Source organism: Kogia breviceps, chromosome 3 (assembly GCF_026419965.1).
Source record: "Kogia breviceps isolate mKogBre1 chromosome 3, mKogBre1 haplotype 1, whole genome shotgun sequence".
NCBI lineage: Eukaryota > Metazoa > Chordata > Mammalia > Artiodactyla > Physeteridae > Kogia > Kogia breviceps.
Window position 1 is genome coordinate 105895300 of NC_081312.1, and position 12058 is coordinate 105907357.

The window sequence follows — 12058 nt, forward strand, 5'->3', positions numbered from 1 at the left end:
CAACTCCAGTGCCTCTTGACAGCAGAGTGGTTGGGAAGAGGGCAGGGAAGATATTGATGGTCAGTGGTTCCCAGAAGCACCTCAGCACTTACCGGGACAGTGGAGCCCACCATGGGAGGCAGGCCCGTGGGGGAGAAGTCAGGAGGGTGATGGGGAAATGGAAGACAAAGGATGCAGGCAAACAAGAGTGGGTGGGAAGAGAGGCAAGGATCAGGGCCTTGTCTAGCTACCTTTGCCTGCATGGGCAGAAATGGCTGGAGGAAAAATTCCTGTAAGTGGGCTGGCTGGGTCAAAATGGAATTAGATGTTACATTTAGATAGATATTTAGACAGATAAATGACCTATCACGAATCACAGCCCAGTTTATATACCACCACCCACTAACCACGTGAAGGCTTGGCCCCCCGGCACCCACACCAAGACTCAGCGTCTTTACTCTTTTAAATATTTGCCAACCTGGTGAACAAAACGTGGTACCTCAGACTTTGTTTTCTTTATTTCCTTAATTTGCATTTCCATGATTACTCATGGAATTGATGAACTTTTCACTTGTATATGGACCATTTGTATTTCTTCTGTGAATCTCTTCTGTATATTCTCTGGTTAATTTTACTTGTTTGATTTTCTTATTGATTTGAGGCCCTCTTTGTGGATCATGGATATTCAACTTTTAATTAATTTCCCATGATTGGTTGCTTGTCTTTTCATTTTTTATGATGACTTTCATCTACAGAAGTTGAAAATTTAATGAAATAAAATCTGCTATATCTCTTGTATGGCTTGTGAGCTTGGTGAGCTTTGTGACTTGCTTAGACTACCCTTCCCCCAAGTAAACGCTATTCTCTGATATTTCCTTTGAATAGTTCTTGTAGTTATTTCCCCCAAATGCTCACATGCTAACGCATCTGGAATTAACGTCTGTAAGTGGTAAGAGACTGAGCAAGGCAGTTGCTTCCACTTGGATGGCCATGTGTTCCCACACAGTTAAGTGGTGCATCTTTTCATCCCTGATTTAAAATATCACGTTTATCACACACACACATAAAGATGCCTTTGATGCAGCCCTAAGGACACAAGGAGTGTGTAGTGGGAGCTGTGGTGGGGTAGGCAAGGGCTTCAAGGAACTGAGAGTAAGTTGAATGTGTGTGTAGTTCTGTGTGCGATTGTGTGGTTGTGTGTGTGTCTGTACATGTGATTGTGTGTGTGTGGTTCTATGTGTGGTGTGTGCTTGTGTGTATGGGGTTGTGAACATGTGGGGCTGTCAGGGGACTGTGTGTGTGTGGTGTGTGTGGTTGTGTGACTGTGTGTGGTTTAGTGTGTGCATACTTGTGTGTGCAGGTGTGTGGTTGCATGTGTGGATATGTTGTGTGTGTGAGAGGTGTTATGTAGTAGTTGTGTGCGTGTGGTTTTGTGTGTGTATGGTTCTATACATGTGAGTGTGTGTCTGAGTTATGTATGTGTGGGTTTGCGGGAGGGGCTATGTGTGTGGTGTGTGTCATGTGACTGTGTGGTTGTGTGGTTCAGTGTGTGTGGATATGTTGTGTGTGTCTGTGTGTGTATGATTGTGTTAGTAGTTGTGTGTGTGGTTTTGTATGTGTTCTGTGGTTGAGTGTGTGTGACTGTGTTAGTAGTTGCATGTGTGTGTGTTTCTATGTGTGTGCATGCTTATGTGTGTGGGTTGTGTGTGCTGTATGTGTGGTCATGTGACTGTGTGAATGTTTGTGTGGTTGACGGGGTGTGTGTGTGTGTTTAGTTGCATGTGCAGCTGTGTGGTGTCAGCTAACTTGCCTCTTTAGTCCACAGGCCTGCAGACTCAGGGAAGCTGCATCTGGCTCTTACAAGGTGACTGGAATCACACAGAATCCCTGACCTTCAGGCTGAGGGGACTTTATTTTTCTCACCGGGAGCAATTCATTGGATATTTGCATGGGAAGATGATGGAGCCAGATCTCTGGTGAGCAGAACTGCTCTGCGGCAGGCAGTGACCCTGCTCACTAATCTCCGCGTTTCTCCTACTCCCAGGCACCAAGCAGAAGGGCATCCCTGGCCCACAGAAGCGACGTGTGGACTTATAAGTTGCTTTGGTCAGCGACACGTGAGGAGAAGTGACGTGTGTCATTCTGAGTGGATGCATCTCATTGTCGGTCCTTCCCTTATTCCCGCTGCCACGCCTGGTGACCTTCCAGATGTCCGCGGCTCTATCAGCGTGAGGGTGACGTGGAGCAGGCTTCCAGCACAGCAGACCTGTGACACAGACCTTGCAGGTGACGCTCCTGAGATCTGGGGGCTGTTAGTCACTGTGTCTAACTAACTGCTGTGCTAAGTCTTTCCTTCACCCCATGGCTTCAAACATCCTCTCTACGGATGACTCTACGCTTTAACATCCTAGCACACGCCTCATCCCTGAGCTAGGAACCCTGGGTTTTCTTTTTTGGCTCTACCTCTCTCAACCTATGAACTTTCCAGTGCCCAGGGCTCCACTGTGGGCTCCTTTCTCTTCTCTGTCTGCACCCTCCCCCTGGGAAATTGATCCCATACCAGGCTTGGGAAATAGCATTTCTGTACCCATGTTTTACGAAGACCAGCGGACACCAGTCCAGGACATCCCATTTCATTTCTGGAAGGTGCCTGTGTTACTCTGGACTCTCAAAACTCAATACAAATATTGTCCCTACCTCCTGAATTGCACTCTTGAATTGAACAACAGTGCCTACCATAAGAAGATCCTTGAAAATGTCAAAACACGCATACACGCACACACACAATTTGAAAAAGAGGTTGGAGCAAATGTAATAATTCAAAAAAAAAAAAAGCTTGAACTGTGTAACTAGGAAAGAAATAAAGTAAGGGAAAAAGAAGGGAAAGGTAGATGCAGCTTTAGCACATCAAACAGAAAATGCAAAATCTGAAAACAGCATGTTGTCCTATGTCATCAGGAAGCTTCTCCAACAATCATATTTGAAAAGCAACAGAAAAAACTAAAACGAGGATCTATTGTATAGCATAGGGAACTATACTCAATGTTTTGTAATAACCTATATGAGAAAAGAATCTGAAAAAGGAGATATATACATATATAAATATATATATGACTGAATCACTGTGCAAAAGGAGATATATACATATATAAATATATAAATGACTGAATCACTGTGCTATAACCTGAAACTTACACAACATTGTAATCAACTATACTCTAATAGGAAAAATTTTAAAATAAAACATTTAAAAAAAGCATTGAAAGGCTTTAGATATCTAAATAAATAAATAAATAAATACAGATTTTCACTTGCTGACAGAGGCTCTTCTATGTGTAGACTTGAAAGTTTTTCATTTGGATATGATCTTTTTATTGTACAGATTTACAATCATGGAAACTTGATTTGAAGTTGTAGTGGTTTTGAGATTCCCTTTCTACCACAAACTGTTATGCTGAATGCCCTTACTTGTATATTCTTAAGCTCATATGAGACCATGATTTTGCTTCCAAAAAAAAAAAAAAAGGAAAAAGAAAAAAAGGAGACACGAACCCAGCCCCCTTTCTAAGACACATATTCCTCAGTGAATGTGCCCTCAAGGACATAGCTCATACAGGACCACAGTCAGCAGGACCCTTCGGTGGGGGGGACCCAATGCTGCATTAAGTCACTGCCCCTGCCAGCCATGAGCACATTCTGGAGGCGATCTGAATGCTAGAGGTGGTGGCAGCACTGCCAAGGCTCCCTTGGTCAACAGTTTGCAATGGGAAGATGGTTCTCATGGCATGATGAGAACCAGTTTCTGGGAAGAGCTGCCTGAATCCAAGATGGAAAATGGCAACAATAATAGAAAAATACACTCAGCCTACCTCACTGTGTTATATCAAGAAACAAAAGTCTTCACTTACAATCTCGCATCAAGCCTATGATCAGAATGGTGAGGCCGACAGAGGCGGAGACAGCAGCGTGTAGGATGGGCCACCCTGTGCAGCCTGCAGGGGTGCTGGGCCATCCTGGACTTCCCACCCTGGAATCCCATACTCTTGGGGGTTCATCCCTCCGCCTCACCCCCATGTCCCAATGCCTGGCACGGAGCAGCTGGGATGACCCCCACTTCTGCTCTCTATTCCTGCCTCCACCATTCTGTTCCCCACAGAGGAACCTGCATGTTTGAAATCAGATCATGTTTTTCCCTCACCTTAAATTCTAAAGTGGCCTCTTCGTAGATATGGAATCAAAATAGAAGCTCCTTTCCACGACCTAGGACCACACGTCATCTGGTCCCCGGCTACCACTCTGAGATTTCCCTTCACACCATTTTCCTTCCTTCATTTCACTCACTACACTCCTGCCCCACCAGCGTCTCCCCTCAAATCCTCTACACACGCTTCCTCCTTTGCCTGCAATTTTTCCTGCATTGACTCACACACATCCTCATGTCCTATGTCACTTGCTAAGAGGTTTCCCCTGGTTAACGAACCTAAGTTAAGTCCCACCTGTATCTTCTCATAGAACTCACTTTTTTCCTTTACTGTGCTTCACGTTAATTGCAGTATGTGCATGTGTGTGTGTGTGATAATATCTTTATCCTTCATTGTACTGGAAGCTCCAGGAAAGGCTGGGCCACGTCTGTTAATCTCCATTGGGGACCAGTAGTTGGTCCAGCGTCTGGCACACAGACACCTAGAAAGTGTTGAATAAGGATAAACATATTGTTTATTGGATAAATAGATAATTGAAGTTTGTAGCTGTGATGCCCATAAGTTAGCAAAACAGCATGGACTCTTGGGCCTGGCCTGTGTCCTAACTCTGACACTGAGTGTCATGAGAAGGAAGAGGTAACAGCAAGGAAGTTCAGTGCCCAGTGCATGGCAGGCAACTGGTTACAGTCACCAGTGGTCGCATTACAACTGAAGCTTGAATTTAGGGTAGCAGGGAAGGCGAGAACAACAGGCTGAGGACAGGGGTTGCTGAATGTGGACCTTCCATGTTTTTTGTTTTAAAGTTAAAACAACATAATAGATCTGACACCTGGTGTACCTTCAAGGGCATTCCATATGGTGCCCGGAGGGGGAAAAAAAAAGTACAGCTGAAATTGAGTTTTGGGACTTCCCTGGTGGCACAGTGGTTAAGAATCCTCCTGCCAATGCAGGGGACACGGGTTCAATCCTGGGTCCGGGAAGATCCCACATGCCACGGAGCAACTAAGCCCGTGCACCACAATGACTGAGCCTTCGCTCTATAGCCCACGAGCCACAACTACTGAGCCCATGCACTGCAACTACTGAAACCCATGCGCTCTAGGGCTCATATGCCACAACTACTGAGCCTGCATGTTGCAACTACTGAAGCCCGCGCACCTACAGCCCGTGCTCCGCAACAAGAGAAGCTGCTGCAATGAGAAGCCCGTGCACCGCAATGGGGAACAGCCCCCGCTCACCGCAACTAGAGAAAGCCTGTGCGCAGCAACGAAGACCCAACACAGCCAAAAATAAATGAAATTAAAACAAAATAAAACTGGGTTTTATTTTCATTCTCTACTTTCAGACTTTAATCCCCTGCTTCCTGTACGCTTAATCCCACCTCGCTTGCATTCCTGGTGGGAGCTGGTTCCTGTGCCTCCCCCAGATCACAAGCACCCTCCCATCAACACAGCTCACCCCCTCCCTGGACCACAAGGCCTCCTCCAAAACCCTGTCACAGTTCCAGCCTCCATTGTCTGATGTCTCAACAATGTTGTCCACATCTGCCCCACCACTTTCCTCTTCATGTGCACATCCTCAGCCCTCTGCCCTTTGTTTTCTATGATATTTCTCCTACTGGGTCTCATGTGCTGTATTTTCTCTTCACTCTCCCATGATATCAATGATCCCTGTCATGGAGTGAATGTTTGTATCCCCCCAAATTCACATGTTGACATCCTAACGTCCATCATGATATTAGGAGATGGGGCCTTTGGGAGGCAGTTATGACCCTCATGACCTATTAGTGTCCTTACAAGAAGAGACCTGAGAACATATATACACTACCAAATGTAGGGTGGATAGCTAGTGGGAAGCAGCTGCATGGCACAGGGAGATCAGCTCGGTGCTTTGTGACCACCTAGAGGGGTGGGATAGGGTGGGTGTGAGGGAGATGCAAGAGGGAGGAGATATGGGAACATATGTATAACTGATTCACTTTGTTGTAAAGCAGAAAGTAACATACCATTGTAAAGCAATTATACTCCAATAAAGATGTTAAAAAAAAAAAGAAGAGACCTGAGAAAGATGATCTCTCTGTTTCTGCCACATGAGGACACAGCAAGAAGGCAGCCGTCAGCAAACCAGGAAGAGGGCGCTCACCAGAACCCAACCCTGATATCAGACTTCTAGCCTCCAGACTGTGTGAAATACATTTCTATTGTTTAAGACCCCTAGTCTGTGGTATTTTGTTATAGCAGCCTGAACTGACAGAGATTATTTCTTGCACTTCAGGTTCTTGTCTGCTATGGTATTTGATTCTTCTTTTCTCCTCCAGGTCCCCGTCTCCCACTGCTTTTGATGCTGGTTCTCTGCCTTCTCCCACTGCCCGGCTGTGGGCCACTGTCATGCCTTGCTTGTGAGAGTTCATCTGTCCATTTCCCAGGCTTCAAATACCCTCTATGTGTCTCACTCTGAAACGTCTGCCTTCCAGCAAGCCTACCAGTGCTAACTCAGTTCATTCTTCAGTTATGTTCTGGGGAATTTTATTTCCTGGAGCACACAATGCAGTAACCATACCAGACAACATGGTGTCAAGTGTGTTTCCTGCAAAGGGGCAGCACAGTGGGCTTGGAGGAGACGACCTGGGTTAAATCCCAACACGGCCACTTCTGATCTGCATGACTCTAGGCAGGACATTTAGACTTTCTAAAACTTGGTGTTCCTATCTCCCACGTGGGGGTAGCTCATGGGGTTGCTGTCATCACACAGAGTGAGCTTCACAGGGTCTGTGGGTAGGATGGTGTCGGAGGTGATGAAGGAAAGAACAGAAAGGACCATGGACAGCTCAAACTCAGTTCAAGTTGATGCCCTCTGCACTGGAGCAGAGCATAGCAGCTCCTTGGTTGAGTCACGGAAATGTCAAAGGTAAAAATTAAAAAAAATACAAACATAAAATATATTCAGGGGCTTCCCTGGTGGCGCAGTGGTTGAGAATCCGCCTGCCGATGCAGGGGTCACGGGTTCGTGCCCTGGTCCGGGAAGATCCCACATGCCGCGGAGCAACTAAGCCCGTGAGCCATGGCCGCTGGGCCTGCGCGTCCGGAGCCTGTGCTCCGCAACGGGAGAGGCCACAGCAGTGAGAGGCCCGCATACCATAAAAAAAAAAAAAAATATATATATATATATATTCAGGACTGGCTCCGAGATCCTCTTTTCTTCCTAATGGTTGAGGTTATCTCTTTAAGGGTTTCAGTGGCTGTGTGGCACTGGACTACTGGGATAGCACATCTGTGCTATAATTTGACCGAGCTGTGGTTCAAGCCCCAGAAATTGATTTATCAGTTTAAATATCATTACTATTTCATGTTGTAGCCAAATGCAGTTGGGACATTCCCATTTTCACTCTTCTGTAAGCGAGAACCCCCTTTTACGTTCCTATAGAGGTTTTCCATAATCAGAAGTTGGGAGATGTATCCTGATTTTGCATTTTAAAGGAGTAAGATAAGCACACAGATATTTACAGCAGCTTATTATTCATAACTGCCCAAACTTAGAAGCAACCAAGACGTCTATATTCTACAGGAGGTGACTGGATAAATAAACCGTGGTATATCCAGACAAGGGAAAAGTACTAAGCACTAAAAAGAAATGAGCTATAAAGACACAGAGGAACCTTAAATGTATCTTACTAAGTGAAAGAAGCCAATCTGGAAAGGCTACATCTCCTATGATTTCAAATATGTGATGTTCTAGAAAAGAAAAACTATGGAGACAATGAAAAGATCAGCAGTTGCCAGGGGTTAGGAGGCAAGGAGGGATGAATAGGTGGAGCACAGAGGATGTTAGGGCAATGAAACTATTCTGTATGATACTATAATAGGGAATACATGTCATTATACATTTCTCCAAAACCACAGGATGGACACCACCATGAGTGAACCCTCATGCGAACTATGCATTTGGGGTGATTATGATATGTCAATGTAGGTTCATTAATTGTAACAAATGCACTGCTCTGGTGGGATATGTTGATAATGGGGCCCCTATACATGGTGGGGCACAAGGGTATATAGAAAATCTCTTAAACTTGCTGTGAGTGCCCTAAAAATAAAGTCTACTAAAAAAAGATTAAGATAGGAAATTATTCCCAATGGAAAACATACATCATCACATAGACACAGATATTTCCTTTACAGTAACCCTTCTCGAACATGCTCTAGTCCTCCAGGGAGCAGAAGAAGCGTCTGTAGCAGGTCAAGCTCTCTTCTCCTATCTTCCTGGAATTTCTTCTTTGACATTAAAATTGCATCCAAAAACAGGCTAAGTAGCCCCTGAGCCCCTCACTCACTCCAAGGCTCCATGTTCTTATGTTCATTTCTTTGCTCAACCATTCAGACACACAGAACACATGGATTCAATGGAATTTTTTAAACTTCAGGAACTTCATAGGCACAGCTTACTATGTTAAGAAGTCGCTCCTGACGGCTCTGGACATGTGGGCTTGATATTTACTCTGCACCTCTGGGCTGGAGATAATTGTGAGAAAATGAGGCTTAGAGAGAGAGCCAGTCTGGCCCGAGGGGTCAGGAAGGAGCCTGTCCTGTCTCCCAGTTCAATGTGCTTTGCATTGATCATAAGGGTTTCACCCTTAGATCAAGGAGAGGATAAATTCAGTGGTGTAACTTCAACTTAGTAACTAACTAAAACACACAATTCATATTAGAAAGCTGTTCATGACATATGGCTAAAATAGCCAAAAAGTGGGTTCTTGCAGTGCACTCCAGCTACCCGGAAAAGTCACTCTGTAAAGTTTTGAGGCACATCCAACAAACATGCTCTTGACATGCTAACTTTATAAAGGTGACTCTCCCAACTGCATTATGCACCTTCACAAAACATTACGCGAAAATGCTGCATTAATAAAGCTAGGTTTAGTCTAATGACTGCATTTTGCCTTCCTTTCCTCCACTTCTAAGTATTTCTCCCGGTGCTTTTCTCCATAGAATACTTGCTTCTTGGGTCACACTCCATTTTCTTGGTTGTGTTTTCCTTTGGGTATCAGTCTACATGTTTTGCTGTGGTTGCAATAAATCTCACCTGAATGGCAGCCCAGAATCCTCCCCTCAACCACTGGCACAATCACTAACTATTCTGATGGCAGCCAAAACCAAGAAGTGTCACTTGCTCAGTGTCTCAGCTTGCCACGGTGGGCTCTAGCATCCGAGTTTCAATTCTCACTCATGATCCTGCTGGCTGTGTAAACATGGCCAAGTGCGTGATTTGTCTGAGCCCTGCCTTCTTTATATCTCACCTCCTTGGACTGCTGAGGGTGAAATGGGATAAACTCCAGGGGTTCATCACAGAGCCCAGGGCAGAGTGGGTGGACCTGGATGATGGTGATGATGACATCTGGCATTCTCTCCCCTGAGCCCAGCACATTCTGGCTCTTTGTGACCCCAGCCACACCCCCAAACTCATCATGGGCCACTCATTCTCTGGGTCCCCACAAAAAGGATCTTGCTTTTGCCCGATGTTCTTCCCACCCTCCGCCTCCTTTCACACAACTTTCATGTCCTGCCCCTCTGCCTGGCTCATTCCTATTGGCCTTTCAGAATTAATCTTAAACACTGCTTCCTCCAGGAAGCCTTCCTGGGCTGCATAAACCAGGTCAGGGCAGCCTCCTGCTCTCTGCTCTGAGTGTGCCCTTCACTCATCAGGGAGCAGAGATCACATCTGTCTGGTTCACCACTGTCTGTCCAGGGCATACCGAATGGTCAACCACTATCTGCTGGAACTGTCACCTTGGGAGTCAACTGTAGACGGACGCTGTCTGAATTCTCTCAACAAAAGAACTCAGGACTCAAGGCTCAGTATCTGAAAGGCAATCAGGAGTAAAGAGGAGATGCCAGCAGGCCCTTCAGACCCAGCCCGTCCAGAGGAGGACAGAAAGCCACTGGGCGTGGAGACAGGACAGCAGAGAAACACCGATCTTGCGTCCCAGGGGACAATGACATCATAAAAACGCGAACTGTTTCAAAACAAACGCAGAAATGGAATGCAATGTCAACCAGAGTTCCAATGTCATATTTGGGGGAACTGAATGAAATTATTTTGAAGTGTAAAACATGAACTGATAAGAATAGTAGTAACATGAATAAAAACTGAACATTTTTATACTTCTGGCTGTAGTGGCATTGGGTGAGGGTATAAAAAAGTATCAAGACTGGACACAACTTGATAATTACAGACACCAGGCAATGGATCCAGAGGGATTCAGTATACTACTGTTCTGTATACATTTATAGAGGTTTAATATTTTCCACAGGCAGATGTTAAAATTTTTAAGGAACATAACGTCAGCAGAAAACCAAAAAGAGGCACTGTCCTAAGCTCTTCACATCTATTTACACATTTCCAAGAGCAGACAAGAAAATTGAAGAACAGAATAATAGTCAGGGAGTGTTTGTCTTACCATAAAGGTGTGCTAATCAATGCATTATGATACCAATGTATGTCCACCAGGACCTCAGTTCCTAGGGAAAAGAGTAGTTCATTTAGTAAATGGAGCTGGCAGAAAACAAACTTATACCCTATCCCACCTACAGAAATAAATTCCTGGTAAACTAAAGACATAAATGTACAAAATTTGTACAGTTACAAAAATGTAACTGTAAGTATACCACAAGAAAATGTATTAAAATTTTTAATAGTTGTATGACTTTGGCATGAGGAAGACCTTTTTAAACAATGCAAGATATCCAGTAATTACAAAGAAAATAATAAAAATACTTAACAAGATAATACTTCAAAATATGTCAAAAAACAAACATAAAAAGGTATCTATAGACTTAGAAAGATAGTTGTAACACATATCTCAGCAAAGTGCTAATATCCCTCTAAAAAAACTATTAAGATAAAGACAAATGACTCAACAGAAACTCATGCAAAAGACATGAAGAGGCAAAATACAGAAAAATAAAATCCAGAACGCCAAGAATGAGTAAAAAAGATGTTCATTCTGAGCAGTACATGAACTGCTCCTGAACAAACAATGCAAATTTCCAACACCATATCATTTTCAGACAGACTGGCAAAGAAGCTGGTGATGACATCCACATTCAAAGGGACTGAGGGAACTCTGCACATTTTTGCATTTTTGGTGGGAATGCAAATTTCTAAGCCCTTTGGGGAAAGTTATCTGAAAACAGCAATTCAAGATCAAAATATAAGAGCTTGTTGACATAGTGGTCCCATTTTGGGAAATATATCTTACAGAAATAAGAGAAGTAGTAATATTAGAAAGTGTTCAATAATATCTGATAAAGAATTCTGAAGTGGCAGAAAACTGGAGAAAATCAGAATTCTTATCAGCAGAGAATAACTGGATAAATTGGATGGGTTTTTATGTTTAAAAAAGATACATCAGACTTGATTTGTTGATCTGGAAGAACATAAGTGACACACAGTTTGCCAAGGAAAGGAAGCTTCAGAGTAACATGGATTACGTGGAATCATTGACATCTGGTTGTAGAAACAAGTGCAAAAGCCTCTTCTATATTTATCAATAGGAGCGCAGGTGTAGCTAGCAATTTGTAGACAATATCTGTTAGCGAAGGGAAGTATAAATTGGGTGGCATTATTAACATTTTAAAAATGCTTTTCATTGTTTCACTGGCCGGAAAACTTCTATTACATTTGTGATTAAAAAAAATGTGAGAGCATTTCTGCAGAAAGTGACTATTTGCCAGAGAAGCCAAGTAACAGGAGAATTTCAAGGAAGCAATAATTGGTTAAGGAAAAGCCAATAAAGGCTGAGCCTCAGGAGAAGGTGGGCAAGCCCTGGTACCCCATAACAGGCACAGGGGGGAGGAGGGGGCAGGGTTTGGGGCAAATGA

General features: G+C 44.0%; 1 protein-coding gene across 5 annotated transcripts in view; it reads right to left on the reverse strand.

The window, feature by feature from the left end:
- Nucleotides 1–12058, reverse strand: part of LOC131752016 (OTU domain-containing protein 7A) — a 382320-nt gene that overhangs the window by 228576 nt on the left and 141686 nt on the right. Inside the window, exon 2 of one of the 5 annotated variants that reach the window (XM_067029450.1) lies at nt 10636–10696. The exons of the other annotated variants lie outside the window; for them this stretch is intronic. The gene's annotated coding sequence lies outside the window, so the exon portion shown is untranslated. The remainder of the gene's footprint in view (nt 1–10635; nt 10697–12058) is intronic. 5 annotated transcript variants of the gene reach the window in all.